Below are 15,662 nucleotides of genomic sequence, written 5' to 3'. Positions count from 1 at the left end.
ATGAACAATAGACGATTATCATGAACAAGGAAATATGATAATAACCATTTTATTATTGCCTCTAGGGCATATTTCCAACACCCGGATGTATGACCAACCATTTATGATGGACTGCGATGCCTCTGGTTTGGGGTTCGACACCGTCCTTCATCAGGGCGACGGGTCGCTTGCCTTCTTGAGCAGGTCTTTTGCCGTGCGTCATCATAAGCTCGTGGCCTATGAGAGGGAGCTCATTGGCTTGTTGCAGGCCGTACGCCACTAGCGGCCATATCTTGGCGGTGGCCGTTTCGGATTCGCATGGATCACTACAGCCTCAAGTTCCTATTGGACCAAAGGATGTCTACCATACCGCATCACTAGTGGATCAGCAAGCTTTTTGGCTTCGACTTCACTGTGGAGTATCGTACGGGTCGCCTTAACACCGTGGCCGACGCCTTATCCCGCCGTGGACACCGGCGACTCCACCGGGGCGGCGCTCTGCATCCGCTCGGGGCCCTCTTTCGTTCTCCTTGACGACGTCCGCAGAGCCACCGCAGACGCGGGTAATGCTCAGCTTCTTCAACAGGGCCTCACAAACGGTGACCTGGCCAAGCCATGGCGCTTGACGGATGGGTTGCTACTACATGGGCGTCACCTCTTTGTGCCGAATCACGGCGATCTCCGTCACCAGGTCCTGCTGTTAGCCCACTCGGCCGGCCATGAGGGTGTGTAGAAGACCCTCCACCGTCTCCGTGCTGATTTCTACATCCCCGGTGATCAGGCCTTGGTCCGGGACTGGGTGCGCTCTTGCATTACGTGCCAGCGTAACAAAACAGAGACGCTGTGTCCGGCAGGGCTGCTATAGCCCTTGAAGGTGCCTTCTCAGGTCTGGGCCGATATTTCCATGGAATTCATTGAGGGACTCCCCAAGGTGGGCGGCAAGTCCTTCATCCTCACATTGGTCGATCGCTTCTCCAAGTACACCCACTTCATCACGCTTGGCCATCCTTACACCGCCACCTCCGTGGCCCGGGCCTTCTTCGACGGCATCGTTTGCCTACACGGGTTTCCCTCTTCGATCATCAGCGACCGGGACCCGGTGTTCACGGGGCATGTTTGGCACGATCTCTTCAGGATGGCGGGCGTGAAGCTACGCTTAAGCACGGCATTCCATCCTCAGACGGACGGTCAATCTGAGGTGGTCAACAAGGTGATTGTCATGTATTTGCGTTGTGTAACATGTGATCGTCCTCGTGCTTGGGTGAACTGGCTTGCGTGTGCGGAGTACTACTACAACACTTCTTATCACTCCGCCCTACGCGCCACGCCATTCGAGGTGGTATATGGCCGATCGCCCCCGCCCATCCTACCGGTTGACCCGGAGACGGCTAGGACGGAAGCAGCGGCGGATCTTCTTCGCAGCCGCGACGAGATGCTTGTCGAGGTGCGCCAACGCCTCATTTAGGCCCAGCAGTTGGCCAAACACTACTATGACAGCCACCACCGCGAGGCGGAGTTCGCGGTGGGCGACTCGGTGTGGCTGCGTCTTCTTCACCGTTCTACGCAGTCCCTTGACCCTTGTGCGAAGCGCAAACTGGGCCCTCGCTACGCCGGGCCATTTTCCGTGCTGGAACGCATCGGCAAGGTGGCCTACCGTCTTCAGCTTCCGGCGGGTGCTCGCATCCACGACGTCTTCCATGTGGGGCTCCTAAAGCCTTTCCGTGGGGAGCCACCGACAACAACACCGGCACTACCCCCCGACTTCTTCCCGGGCCAGCAAAGGTGTTGCAGGCCCAACTACGTCGCGAGGTGTGGCACCTGTTGGTCCAGTGGGAAGGCCTTCCTGAGGAGGACGCGACGTGGGAGCAGCGTGACGACTTCACTCAACATTATCCAGACTTCCAGCTCGAGGACGAGCTGTTTGCGCAGGCGGGGAGAGATGTTATAACCGGTGCTACGTACCAGCAAAGGAGGCCCAGTGGCCAGGGTTAGTTATGGGCTTAGCCCAGTTATCTTAGCTATCTTAGAGAATCAAGCAATAAGACCATTCTATTGTCCGGCTCTCAGAGGAGCCGGAACCCTAGCCACCGCATCCTCTACTCGCCGCCGCCTCCTCCCAGCGCCAAGACGGCGCATCGCGCCGGCTGCGGCGACCTCGCCTCCTCCGACCCCCCTCCTATCCGTATAATCTGAGGCAGTGGCCTGGTAGAGCCCTAGTTCCTACCAGTTGGAAACACATTTTAAAAATACTACTACTTGTTAGTTGGAAGCACACTTTCCATTTGTATGTAACACAAACATGTTGGTCAACTAGTAAATATTTTGAAGTAAATTGCAGGTTTTAAGTCGAATTGAGGAGCCCATTTCATTCATCACGAAACTGATAATACACCCTCAGGTTTGCCTGGCTCAGCTTAAAAACAAAAACAAAGCAGAGCAGAGCAGCAACATGCAAAACAGAGCAGCAACATGCAAAGCAAAGCTGTACTTGTAAGGATCAATTTACACCCTTACTTATTCATTACAGAACCAAGCAGTATCTCTTTCAGCAAGCGACTGCCATTTAAAAGAAGCTCATCACTCAATTTTCAGCAAAGGTCAAAAACTTTCCATCCTTCAATTCGTCGCCTGGCTGGCGCCCACCCAAAATGTATGTCAAACATGCTTCTCCGATGCCGCCAGTAGTAACCCTGCGCCCCTGCTACCTGCACATCGTTGCAATTCTTTTCGCCATAAGCTATAAACATCCAATATGTAACTTTTTGCAACCTACAAAGCTGGGATCCATAGAAAAATATTTTTCAAGCAATTATCATTCCTCGGTTTCCGAATAGACCAAATAACAGCCGCTACCCCTACAGTAACCAGACTCCTACCTGTACCACTGAAATTCATCACCCAATGACAAAGTCTCTCTCTCTGCCAACAGGAACTGTATCAAAACCACATGTGTTCCAAATATAACAAGCAACCGAACACTTAAAAAATGCATGATCCACTGACTCTTTTGTACGGTAAAAGACGGCAATTTTCCATACACAGTAATAATTTGACCTATATGATACTATTTCTTAATGCTATAAACAGTAATAATTTGATTTTACATACCAAAATTTTCTACGACGTCATTTCGCTTGTGAGCTTTGAGAGCTACTCCCTCCGTACCACAATATAAGATGCTTCTGCAAGCCTGTTTAGCTTGCACAAACATCTTATATTGTAGGACGAATAGAATATATTCATAGAATGAACAGAAAATACCCCATAGCTGTCTAAAAGGCCATCTACGTGAATCTTGCTTATTTCTCAGACTAAAACTTTCACGATAAAATTGGTGCTAGGACTTGAGAGCTTGTCAGCTACCCAAAAATATATTGTATAACCTAGAGTACTTGTGAGCTGTAGCGTGTAAGATTGCATAAAAAATCCACATTTGTCCAAAATCTACATCTGACCCAGTCCCCAGTCCCCACTACCAACTATCCTTCTAGGCTTCCAATTATCCTTAGCATAAAAAAATCCAGTCATCAACACTTGCCAAAAAATGAGAATCAGCAAGTTTAATTCAGATTACGCTTCCAATTTACTTTTCTCAGATATATACTTATGCCCAAGCAACTTCTGTAAAACACCTTGAAATCTTTATAATTTGCATAGGCACTGGTGAAGAGCGTTGATCAATACGACAACAAGCTGAGCTCCAGAGATGGAGAAAGGAAGGTAGTGGAAAATATGATATGTAAGGTAGTTGGCGGATTGATCTATTCCAGGCAGGCAACGCAATGGAGGAGACTGACAAGAGCAGACGAAGACCAGCAACAGTAGTAAGTCAAGAGAGGGCAGATACAGAGCCCAAAGTAATGCTTTTGGCTGATGGGTTTATTGAGTGGGTCATAGATATGTTGGTTTTGAACGTGCGTATGCAGCCGTACAGGCGTGCCTACGCGATTCTTGCTTCGGCCGGCTACTTGACGGAACTTGCGTAACTAGCGACACGAATAAAACTGATCAATGAATTTGATGGCTAAAGGCCCGTGTCGAGCCTTTGCTTTGTATTGCTTTTCGTTTTTCTGGTGTTACAATCAACACCCCTAGGGTGTCTTTTATACACGTCCACAAGGGACTATGGAAATAGACTAGGACTAGGAATCCTAATACTACTAGGACTCGGTTTGGCTTTCTTTCCTAATCCTACATGAGCAACATGATTAACATCTACATTCACCTCCTTAATCTTGTTGCTTGACTTCACTTCTTGCACTCCGACTTTCCTCCTCATCTCGATGAACTTCTGTCGACCGAGGGACTTGGTGAAAATATCGGCAAGTTGGTCTTTCGTGTTCACATGTTGAACCTCGATCAACCCTTCTTCAATACACTCCCGGATATGGTGGAACCGGGTATCTATGTGCTTGCTCCTTTCGTGATGAACCGGATTTTTGCACAACGAGATTGCAGCTTGGTTATCGATCTTCAGTGACACCTTCTGCACCTCCCGCTTTGCAAGAATAGCTAGGAGTCTTCTCAGCCACACTGCTTGACAAGCCGTCGTGCTTGCCGCTATGTATTCTGCCTCGCATGAAGACAGTGCCACCACCTTTTGCTTCTGAGAATTCCAGCTAATCGGATTCGGGCCAAGGTAGAAAACCATGCCCGTTGTGCTCTTTCGGTCATCAACATCACCTGCCATGTCACTATCTGAATATCCACGAAGGATCAATCCTTCCTTTCCCTTTCTGTACGTGCAGCCAAGATTAATTGTGCCTTTCACATAGCGTAGAATTTGATTGACCGCGCTCATGTGTTCGGTTGTCGGATTCTCCATGAAACGACTCACGATCCCGACTGAATAAGCCAAGTCAGGTCGGGTATGCACCAAGTATCTTAGGCTACCCACAACGCTTCGATACATTGTGGTGTCCACCGGCGGATTTGAGCTACGCTTGCTCAACTTGTGACGTTGGTCCATTGGAACTTGTGTCGCGTAGCAATCTGACATGCCACACTTGTCCAATAACTTGACCGCGTAAGACGATTGACATAGGGAAATCTCCCCGGAGCTTTGCTTCACTTCGATGCCCAAGTAATAGCTGAGTAATCCCAGATAACTCATGCTAAACTTGTTCTTCATTTGCGCCTTGAAACGTTCAATTTCTTGTACGCTATCTCCGGTGATAATCAGATCGTCGACATAAACTCCAACTAGCAGGTTTGAGCCTTTGGAGTTCTTTGTATAGACTGCGTGCTCGAGGGGACATCTCTTGAACCCGAGCGAGACCAGACTTCGGTCTAACTTTGAGTTCCAAGCTCTTGGCGCTTGCTTCAACCCGTAAAGTGCCTTCTTGAGCTTGTAAACTTTCCCTTCTTCGCCTTTCTTCTCGTAGCCGAGGGGTTGTTCCACGTACACTTCTTCTGTGAGATCGCCGTTGAGGAAAGCGGATTTAACATCCATATGATGAACCTTCCAATCCTCTTGTGCTGCCAAAGCTAGGAGCACTCTCACCGTCTCGATTCGAGCAACCGGTGCAAACACCTCATCATAGTCAACTCCTTGACGTTGTACGTAGCCCTTTGCAACGAGTCTTGCCTTGTACTTCACAATGGCACCCTCCGTGTCCTTCTTTAACTTGTAAACCCACTTCAAACCTATCGTCTTTTGGTTTGGAGGTCGGGTTACCAAAGTCCACGTGCCATTGCTCTCAATTGCCTTCATCTCCTCATCCATGGCGTGCGTCCAGCTAGGACTTTTTCTCGCCTCTACGAAGTTCGCCGGCTCCTCAACTCCGAACAGACATAGTCCGGAGTACTCGAGCGTAACTGGCTTTGTGTACTTGTAGACTTTCTTGAGGGTCTTGTAGCGACGAGGCCCTGAGGAGTCCGTTGTGGCTTGCGAAGGAGGCGACACAAATTGTGTCGGTGTTGATGCACTTGAGGAAGACGGCTGAGACCTTGGTGTGTCATCGACATCCGTGTCGTCGGCGTAGTCGTCGTGACCGTGACCATCATCTTGATTGTCGTCGTCACTATGCGCCTCGTTGTCGATGTTGTCGTCGAGATCTCCGCCTGTGTCGTGCGCGGCGTTGTCGCTATCTCCTTGCGACCTATGCGCGTCGTCGTCGGTGTCGGCACCATGATGATCACTACCATTGTGGTCGCCTTGGTTGGGTGTCTTGCCAATCACCTGGACATCCTCCCCTGCATCATCATCAGTTGGAAATTCAACTGCAAATATGTTACTGTTTGGAGCATCGTCGGCTGCGGCGCTCCAATTCCACGCTTGGTTTTCTTCAAACACGACGTCGCATGAAATCCGTAGACGCTTGGTTTGTGGATCGTAGAAACGGTATGCCTTGGTGCCAGAACTGCTCTCGTATCCGATGAACACCATCTTGGTGCTACGATCGGCAAGCTTTGAGAGATGTGGCTCCGCCGTCTTCACATGTGCCACGCACCCGAACGTCCGTAGATGAGACACATTCGGCTTACGTCCGTAAATTGCTTCATACGGAGTCTTGCCGATCACCGCCTTCGTTGGAGCCCGGTTGAGAAGATAGACCGCCGTCGAGACAGCTTCTCCCCAAAAAATCCCCGGCAGGTTCTTGCTCTTGAGTAAACTCCTTGCCATGTCAACGACGGTTCGATTGCGCCTTTCAACGACCCCATTCTGCTGCGGCGTGTAAGGTGCCGTGAGGAACCTCTTTATGCCAATCTTCTCGCAGTAGTCGTTGAACTCATTCGACGTAAACTCTCCGCCGCGATCTGTCCGTAGAACGCGAACCTTCAGCTTGTGTTCCATCTCCGTTGCAGCCTTCAGCTTCTTGAACGCTTCAAACGCCTCATCTTTAGACCGTAGGAGAACGAACCACATATATCTCGAGTAGTCGTCTACCACAAGGAAGAAATACTTCTTTCCAGCGTGAGTTGCCGGGGTGATAGGGCCACATAGATCACCATGGAGCAGCTCGAGTGCATCACTTGCACGATAGGTAGACTGAGCAGGGAATGGCCTGCAGTGCTGTTTTCCAACCAAGCACCCGTCACATACTCGATCAACATGGTCGATAACTGGCATCCCGGATACCATCTGCATCTTTGACATCTTCTTCAAGGCGTAGAAGTTAACGTGTCCAAATCTAGCATGCCATAACCACGAATCATCATCACTCTTGGCAAGCCAACACTCCGGTTGAGATTGATCAAGGTTGAGGATATAGAGCCTATTCCGTGTGCGATTAACACGAGCTAGCACGTTTCGGAGGTTGTCGAAGATCGTCATCACTCCGCTCTCTATATTCACCTTGCATCCATTCTCGTCAAGCTTCCCAATAGAGATGATGTTGTTGCGCAGCCGTGGGATGTAGTACACTCCGGTGAGTATGCGATGTTCGCCTGTGAGACCCTCAAAGAGGACAGATCCTTGCCCGCAAATCTCCACAGCTAAACCATCACCGAACTTGACCGAGCCTTCAACATCGTATTCCAGCTCGAGGAATTTCTCCTTGCACCCCGTCATGTGGTTACTGGCACCCGTGTCGAGATATCACGACACGTTCTGATCACCGGATAACTTTGGTGTCACTTTTTCCTCATGAAGTAGCACCTTCCGGCTTGGTTTTACAACCACCGTTTCAGCGAGATCACAAACTTCGACCATCAGAAGACCTGGACCTTCGTCTTCCTGCTTTGCCAAATTTGCCTTGATCTCCCGCTTGTTAGGCTTTGGACAATCCTTCGCAAAGTGACCCATCTTATTGCAGTTATAGCACTTGACCTCGGACAAGTCCAAGTTCCGTGGTTTCTGCTCTTTAGATTGGCCCGCCTTACCACGACCTTGTGGTTTGCCTTTTCCTTTGCCTTTTCCGGTTTGTCCATCGCCCTTCGTGTTGCTTGAGCCTTCGCCACCGTCACACCTTCCTTTGCTACTTGGGGCCTCCCAGTCTGTGCGCGAGTACATGAGTTGGTCACTACCTCCTCCTTTGCCTTTCCGACAGCCACGAGCATTCTCTTCCCATGTCCGCAATCGTCCGATCGCCTCCGTTATGGTCATGTCGTCGATGTCGTAAAGCTGCTCGAGCGTGCCGATGATGTACGTGAATTTATCAGTGACAGAACTGAAAAATTTCTCCACGATCTCGCTCTCATCGAGCTTTGCACCAAGCGCGCGGATCTCTCCCATCAAAGTAGTAAGACGCATGGCGTAGTCATTCACCGATTCAGTTTCCTCCATCTGCAACTTGTGAAATTGGCGCTTCAGCACTTGTGCCCGAGCCTTGGTGACGCGATCTTCTCCGATCCTCATCTCCTTGAGTGCGTTCCACGCCTCTCTTGCCGTCTCGAACTCCGCCAGTGTCATCAGCACGGAATCCGGCACAGACTGGGCTATGGCGGCCATGGCACCTTCGTCGCGCTCCTCGTCGACGTCGTCGTCCGTGATGGCCTCCCACACTCGAAGGGATCGAAGAATAATCTTCATCTTCACCGCCCACACGCCGTAGTTGGCGTCGGTGAGCATCGGGTACTGGATGGGGATGTTGCGATGCGCCTGGACGTTAGCGCCGCTCGTTCCTCCACCACTGGTTGCTGACTTGACGCCCTTCTTCACCTTGTCGCCGTTCTTGTTCGTCTTGGCACCGCCGCTGCCGGACTTGACCGACTCAGCGTCGCTGTCCGTCATCGTAGATCGTAGATCGTCGAGGCTCTAGATACCAATTGTTGGCTTTTGAACGTGCGTATGCAGCCGTACAGGCGTGCCTACGCGATTCTTGCTTCGGCCGGCTACTTGACGGAACTTGCGTAACTAGCGACACGAATAAAACTGATCAATGAATTTGATGGCTAAAGGCCCGTGTCGAGCCTTTGCTTTGTATTGCTTTTCGTTTTTCTGGTGTTACAATCAACACCCCTAGGGTGTCTTTTATACACGTCCACAAGGGACTATGGAAATAGACTAGGACTAGGAATTCTAATACTACTAGGACTCGGTTTGGCTTTCTTTCCTAATCCTACATGAGCAACATGATTAACATCTACAAGATATAGAGTCCAAAGCAACTGTATGTGGTCCGTCTCCGTCCTTTCTTTGAATATCTTGGTCACAGCACACTATCAAAGAGAATTTTCTTTTTTAGAAAAGAAGGTTAAACGCGCGGCCTCCGCATCAATCGATGCCTGCGGTTATTTTTATTAATTATTCCACAAAGGTATGATAAGAACATACATCAATCCACCCGAAGCCACCACTCGCACCTACAAATTCGATAATATGGAGCGCTCTTACTCCCGATATCTAAAACCGATGTCGTCGTCAATATCTGCTACATACCTCAGAGCACATCTGATGCAATGTGAGTCGCTCTGGATCAGAAATCAGTTCTCCTCCTCGTCCTCACACAAATCGTCATCATGAGCACCTTGGGAGATTTAGAGATCAAAATCCATGCAGAAAGTAATAAGGTCAGTCCGTCATTGAGAAAAAAACACATGTGTAAGTGCACAAGTAATTAGTTAGGTGCAGGATGCGTACCTTTTGCTATATGCGGCCTCATCTGAATATAAATCCGGGGATGGCTGGGATGAGCTTCCAGGGCACGCCTCACCGCAGCCTCCGCTTCCTTTGCCTCCCCAACCCTCGCTCCACCACAATACATATAAACAGAGACAAACTCTCGAAGGGAGAACAGGTTCCCCTGCAGGCCCAAGTCGAAGCCACGGTTACCATCCTCTTTCGTCACCCGCACGCCAAGGCTGAACCAAACTCTTACCGCCCTTGGCAAAGCTCCTGGTTCAAACAATATCTGCGTGGCAGATCCACAATCCAATCGAAAGTCAACCGTACAGCGGAACCCATCTGCACGGATGACTAGCAGCCGTTGCGTTTGGTCGGTGCTCGTTATTATAAAGAGACGACGAAGGCACAACAACCCCCCAATGATTTCCACGTCATCCTGCTGCACGTCCTTCACTGACGAGAGGATTAACTCGGAGAGGTTCGAGAGATGTGAGGGGTCTCTCTTTATCCACCCTCGCAGTGCAGAGAGTTGGCTGGGCATGGAAGACACAAATCTGCGGAGATGTACAGGAGGCAGCCAGCGTTCCCCCAAGAGATCCATAAGTTCAAAAGATGATGTTTCTCTGGAATTGCACTCAATACGTAGACTTTCGATGTGATGTAGGTTGCACAGAGAATTCACGAATTCAGTAAATCTCAAGCTCCCTCAGCCTTTCCAGGTTGCCAAGCTCTTGTGCAATAATTTTCAGAGAGACCCAGATCCCCCTCAACACTTCTATGGATGTCAGATTTTGCAACACACCAACTAGAGGAAACACCTGACAGCCAACTAAATTTAGGTAGGTTAATCTTCTAAAATTACAAACAGTGAACGGCAATTCATTTAGATTATGATTGTCTTCAAGATCCAACACCTCCAAAAACTGAAGTTTTCCTATCTCAGCCGGGAGCTTACTGATTTTGGTACCTTCTAGACCAAGGTACCTTAGGTGAATTAAATGTCCAACATCCTCGAGGTTAAGCTGAAGGCTGCTATTCTCCCCAAGAATACATTTCGATAGATCAAGTACACGTAAAACGTCAAACCTTGAAAGAGATGGCATGACTTCAATAGCAGGTGGAAAGATAGTAATTGACCTCACTCGTGACATACTCTTGATATCTGTGAGAGGCTTGGCTTGATGATCTTCATTTCTATTTTGAAGGGACAAACGGCGACAATTACTCTGTGAAAACATGCTATTCCCAGTGCCATCCAATAGATTCACAAATTTTGCTTCATGTGACAAGTTGCAGATAAGGTCCAGAACCATATCATGTACACGACAAGCATGTACATCACCACTAAAACTATATATTGGCTGGATCAGACTTCTATTAATGAGCTGGTTGAAGAAATTTAATCCGAGCAAAAACAGGCTAGTCCCTTGATTTCCATGGTGGACAAATCCTTCGGCCACCCACTTCCATATCAGACTATCTCTATCAATCATGCTATCTTCGGGGTATATACTTAGATACAATAGACAAGTTCTCAGATGAAAAGGTAGATTATAATAGCTAAAAGATAGTATTCTCCGCAACTCATCTAAGCTGTTATCTTCTGTTAGTCCAGAGCCAAGGGACTGCAACAGTATATCCCACTCATGCTTTGGTTTCACCTTCTCGCCACCAGCCAAAGCACTAGCTATAGTAATTATGGCTAGTGGCACCTCACCACATTTCTTTAGAATATCCCTAGACACTTGTTCAAATTCATTTGGACATACAGTCTCGCTAGGAAATATTCTTTTACAGAAAAGCCTTCGGGAGTCATCTGTAGAAAGCGGTTCCATTTGATAAATTGAATCGTCGGACGACGAGCAACATGACTCAGATAGATTGAGAATGCGGGTTGTGGTAATTAGCCGACTGCCTAAATTGTTCCTGTTGGAGAAAGCAATGTTGATGTCTTTCCACAAGTTTTGATCCCATATATCATCAATTATGATGAGGTACCTACACCAGTTTGGAGTATTAGTGTAAGATCTATTGAACTGGAAAAGCTATATATGGGCCTTATGAATATGTGGGCGGAACCATGTATGCAGAATGTGTATGTTCAGAAACAAACTAATAAAAACACGAGTCTCAATCTCGACAATCTTATGAACTGACAATCAGATGATGAACAAAATGAATACAAATTTAAGATTCTAGGAGTAAAACACAAAGAGCAAATTGTTGGAATGATGGCCATATATAGAAGAACTGTTAATTAGTTACAACATTTCAAATACTACAATGCTTTAGGTGTTGGAATTATGCCCTAGAGGCAATAATAAATGTATAGTTATTATTATAATTCCTGTATCAAGATAATAGTTTATTATCCATGCTATAATTGTATTGAATGAAGACTCATTTACATGTGTGGATACATAGACAAAACACCGTCCCTAGCATGCCTCTAGTTGGCTAGCCAGTTGATCGATGATAGTCAGTGTCTTCTGATTATGAACAAGGTGTTGTTGCTTGATAACTGGATCACGTCATTGGGAGAATCACGTGATGGACTAGACCCAAACTAATAGACGTAGCATGTTGATCGTGTCATTTTGTTGCTACTGTTTTCTGCGTGTCAAGTATTTATTCCTATGACCATGAGATCATATAACTCACTGACACCGGAGGAATGCTTTGTGTGTATCAAACGTCGCAACGTAACTGGGTGACTATAAAGATGCTCTACAGGTATCTCCGAAGGTGTTAGTTGAGTTAGTATGGATCAAGACTGGGATTTGTCACTCCGTGTGACGGAGAGGTATCTCGGGGCCCACTCGGTAATACAACATCACACACAAGCCTTGCAAGCAATGTAACTTAGTGTAAGTTGCGGGATCTTGTATTACGGAACGAGTAAAGAGACTTGCCGGTAAACGAGATTGAAATAGGTATGCGGATACTGACGATCGAATCTCGGGCAAGTAACATACCGAAGGACAAAGGGAATGACATACGGGGTTATACGAATCCTTGGCACTAAGGTTCAAACGATAAGATCTTCGTAGAATATGTAGGATCCAATATGGGCATCCAGGTCCCGCTATTGGATATTGACCGTGGAGTCTCTCGGGTCATGTCTACATAGTTCTCGAACCCGCAGGGTCTGCACACTTAAGGTTCGACGTTGTTTTATGCGTATTTGAGTTATATGGTTGGTTACCGAATGTTGTTCGGAGTCCCGGATGAGATCACGGACGTCACGAGGGTTTCCGGAATGGTCCGGAAACAAAGATTGATATATAGGATGACCTCATTTGATTAGCGGAAGGTTTTCGGAGTTACCGGGAATGTACCGGGAATGACGAATGGGTTCCGGGAGTTCACCGGGGGGGGGCAACCCACCCCGGGGAAGCCCATAGGCATTGGGGGAGCCACACCAGCCCTTAGTGGGCTGGTGGGACAGCCCACAAGTGCCCAATGCGCCAAGAGAAGAAAAATCAAGAGGAAAGAAAAAAAAAAAAGGGGGGGGGGGAGGTGGGAAGGAAGGGGGACTCCTCCCACCAAACCAAGTCCAACTCGGTTTGGGGGGGGGGGGGAGTCCTCCCCACCTTGGCTCGGCCGACTCCTTGGGGGTCCTTGGACCCCAAGGCAAGGCCCCCCTCCCTCCCACCTATATATACGGAGGTTTTAGGGCAGATTTGAGACGACTTTCCCACGACTGCCCGACCACATACCTCCACGGTTTTTCCTCTAGATCGCGTTTCTGCGGAGCTCGGGCGGAGCCCTGCTGAGACAAGGTCATCACCAACCTTCGGAGCGCCGTCACGCTGCCGGAGAACTCTTCTACCTCTCCATCTCTCTTGCTGGATCAAGAAGGCCGAGATCATCGTCGAGCTGTACGTGTGCTGAACGCGGAGGTGCCGTCCGTTCGGTACTAGATCGTGGGACTGATCGCGGGATTGTTCGCGGGGCGGATCGAGGGACGTGAGGACGTTCCACTACATCAACTGCGTTCTCTAACGCTTCTGCTGTACGATCTACAAGGGTACGTAGATCACTCATCCCCTCTCGTAGATGGACATCACCATGATAGGTCTTCGTGCGCGTAGGAAATTTTTTGTTTCCCTTGCGACGTTCCCCAACATTAGGTAGATCTATTGGAGAGACCCGTGTACTGATTGGACCACCGATTTACTACACATCCGCTAATAAACATCCTTGAGACTCAAAATGCATGTCAATATCGTTTCATGCATATTGTTGATAGCAAGTTTCCAAAAAAGGCATAAAGGGAAAATAGAATGCGATAAGAGCAAATTTTACTTACTGTTTGGTCATCAATCCAACATACAGTATCTTAGGAAAAATTCTAGGGTAGTCTTTGTTCGAGGTGCAAACTTTAACATCTTTATTTCAGATGAGGTGGGTTAGGAGAAAGAAAGAAACTTAAGTAAAATATTGTAACGTTTATCTCCCCTTATCTTTCCTTTTTGAACTTAATGTATTACCCTAATAAACTTTTTTTTGACCCCAGACCCTTCCATGAGAAGTTACAATATATTGACATAGTATTAATAGTACAACTGGCATAGGAAGCAAACATATCACAATATTATCATTTATGTTGCAAGTGAAGCATACCTCTTGTTCTCGAGGAATTCATGCAGCTTGTTGATAAGCTGCCTTTCATCCAACATGGCAACATCTGAGTGGGATTTTCCGAGATCAATGAGGATATCCTTAAAAATCTTCTTGATGTCAGGGTTCTGACCAACGGGGACAAATACCCGACAATCAAAAACACCTTTAATCTTCTCGTATACTGCTCTAACAAGAGTGGTCTTTCCCAACCCACCAAATCCAACAATGGAGATCTTCTTCAGTCTCTTGTTACATGCGTCGTCGCCCTCAATGGAGAGCAACCTCAAGAGGTCTTGATCCCTCTTCCCATAGATGCCAACAAGCTCTGTCGCCTCTATGTAGAGAGCACGAAGACGAGGATCGATAGGTATTGCTTTTATAGGATTAGGAGCACTACCATCGACCTTGTTCCTGTCCCGCCTAGCAGCCACCTCCTGGAGTTGCTCCTTGATGTCCTTGATCGCGTCAGCTATTCGATGGTGATTCTTGCCTTTCTTGAACACGCCGACCATCCTCTTCATGAGCCCCTTGAATCTGTTTGCATCGTCGTGAGGATGAATGCCGTCAACACGTACGAGGAACTTGTCGACGACATCCTCCATGTCGTAGGAGAGTTCTCTGACCTCGTCGGCCCAGAGCTTAACTTGTGTGTCGAGCTGATCCCGCGGCACGTCGCCAACCTTGACGAGGGCAGCGTGCATGCTCTCAAGCTCCCTGGAGAGGAAGCGGACGTCTTTCTTGACGCGCTTGTGCAGGTTGTACTCATCCATGAGCAGCTGGCCAAGCTTGGGGAGCAGGCTGCCCATGGCACCCGTGACGACCTCCATGAGCAGCTCTCTTTACAAACAATCACCTAGAAACCTGCAAATCGATGAACGAGGGGAGCTGTAATGCAATCCAAGCTCTAGAACTGAGTTGCAAAGTAGTAAAACTTAGCTAGATACCTTTGGTGCTTCAGGGCAGAGCAGAACAAAGCACCAGAGGCGGAGGGTCGCTGCACACGAGCTGGAGGGACAACACATCTCTCTCGATCTAGAAGGGAGATTAACAAGAAGGTTAGCAGATTACCAAGGTGTGGATGTGAAATACTTCCTCCGTTTCTAAATATAAGTCTTTTAGAAGTTTTCATTAGGAAACTACATACGGAACGGAAATAGTGAAATCTTTAGAAAGACTTAGGAACGGCGGGAGTATATCTCAGTAGCAAGAAAGATGAGACAAAGTTACCAGCTCAGTGGATTCGATGCGTGGTGCTCTGGACTGGAAAGTCGATGTTCTTGCTAGTTGTTCCACTGCCACCCCAAATGATTCAACCAACACAAATCAGATTCCCGAGCAGTACTGAAGAAGGAGAACTAAGTTTTTAGATCCAAGCATACTTCAGATGGAAAGAAATCGACTGGAAATATACCTCCACAGGTGTCAAGATCTCCACAGTTGGCAGAGGTTGGACAAGATCACCAAACAACAAGGCAGTGCAATGGAGAAGACGACTGAGATGGGAGGAAAGGAGCACTCGGTGGTGGAGATGAGTAGCAGAGGAAGACCA

The 15,662-nt window shown here is 48.1% G+C and overlaps 1 pseudogene; it reads right to left on the bottom strand.

Annotated features, from left to right (window-relative positions):
- Positions 1-9,345: 9,345 nt before the first annotated feature.
- LOC123440247 lies at positions 9,346-14,970 on the bottom strand (annotated as a pseudogene).
- Positions 14,971-15,662: the final 692 nt, after the last annotated feature.

This window comes from Hordeum vulgare, chromosome 1H (assembly GCF_904849725.1).
Source record: "Hordeum vulgare subsp. vulgare chromosome 1H, MorexV3_pseudomolecules_assembly, whole genome shotgun sequence".
NCBI classification, from domain to species: domain Eukaryota; kingdom Viridiplantae; phylum Streptophyta; class Magnoliopsida; order Poales; family Poaceae; genus Hordeum; species Hordeum vulgare.
Note: the sequence above shows the minus strand (reverse complement) of the source record. Positions and strands in the feature narration are given on the sequence as shown.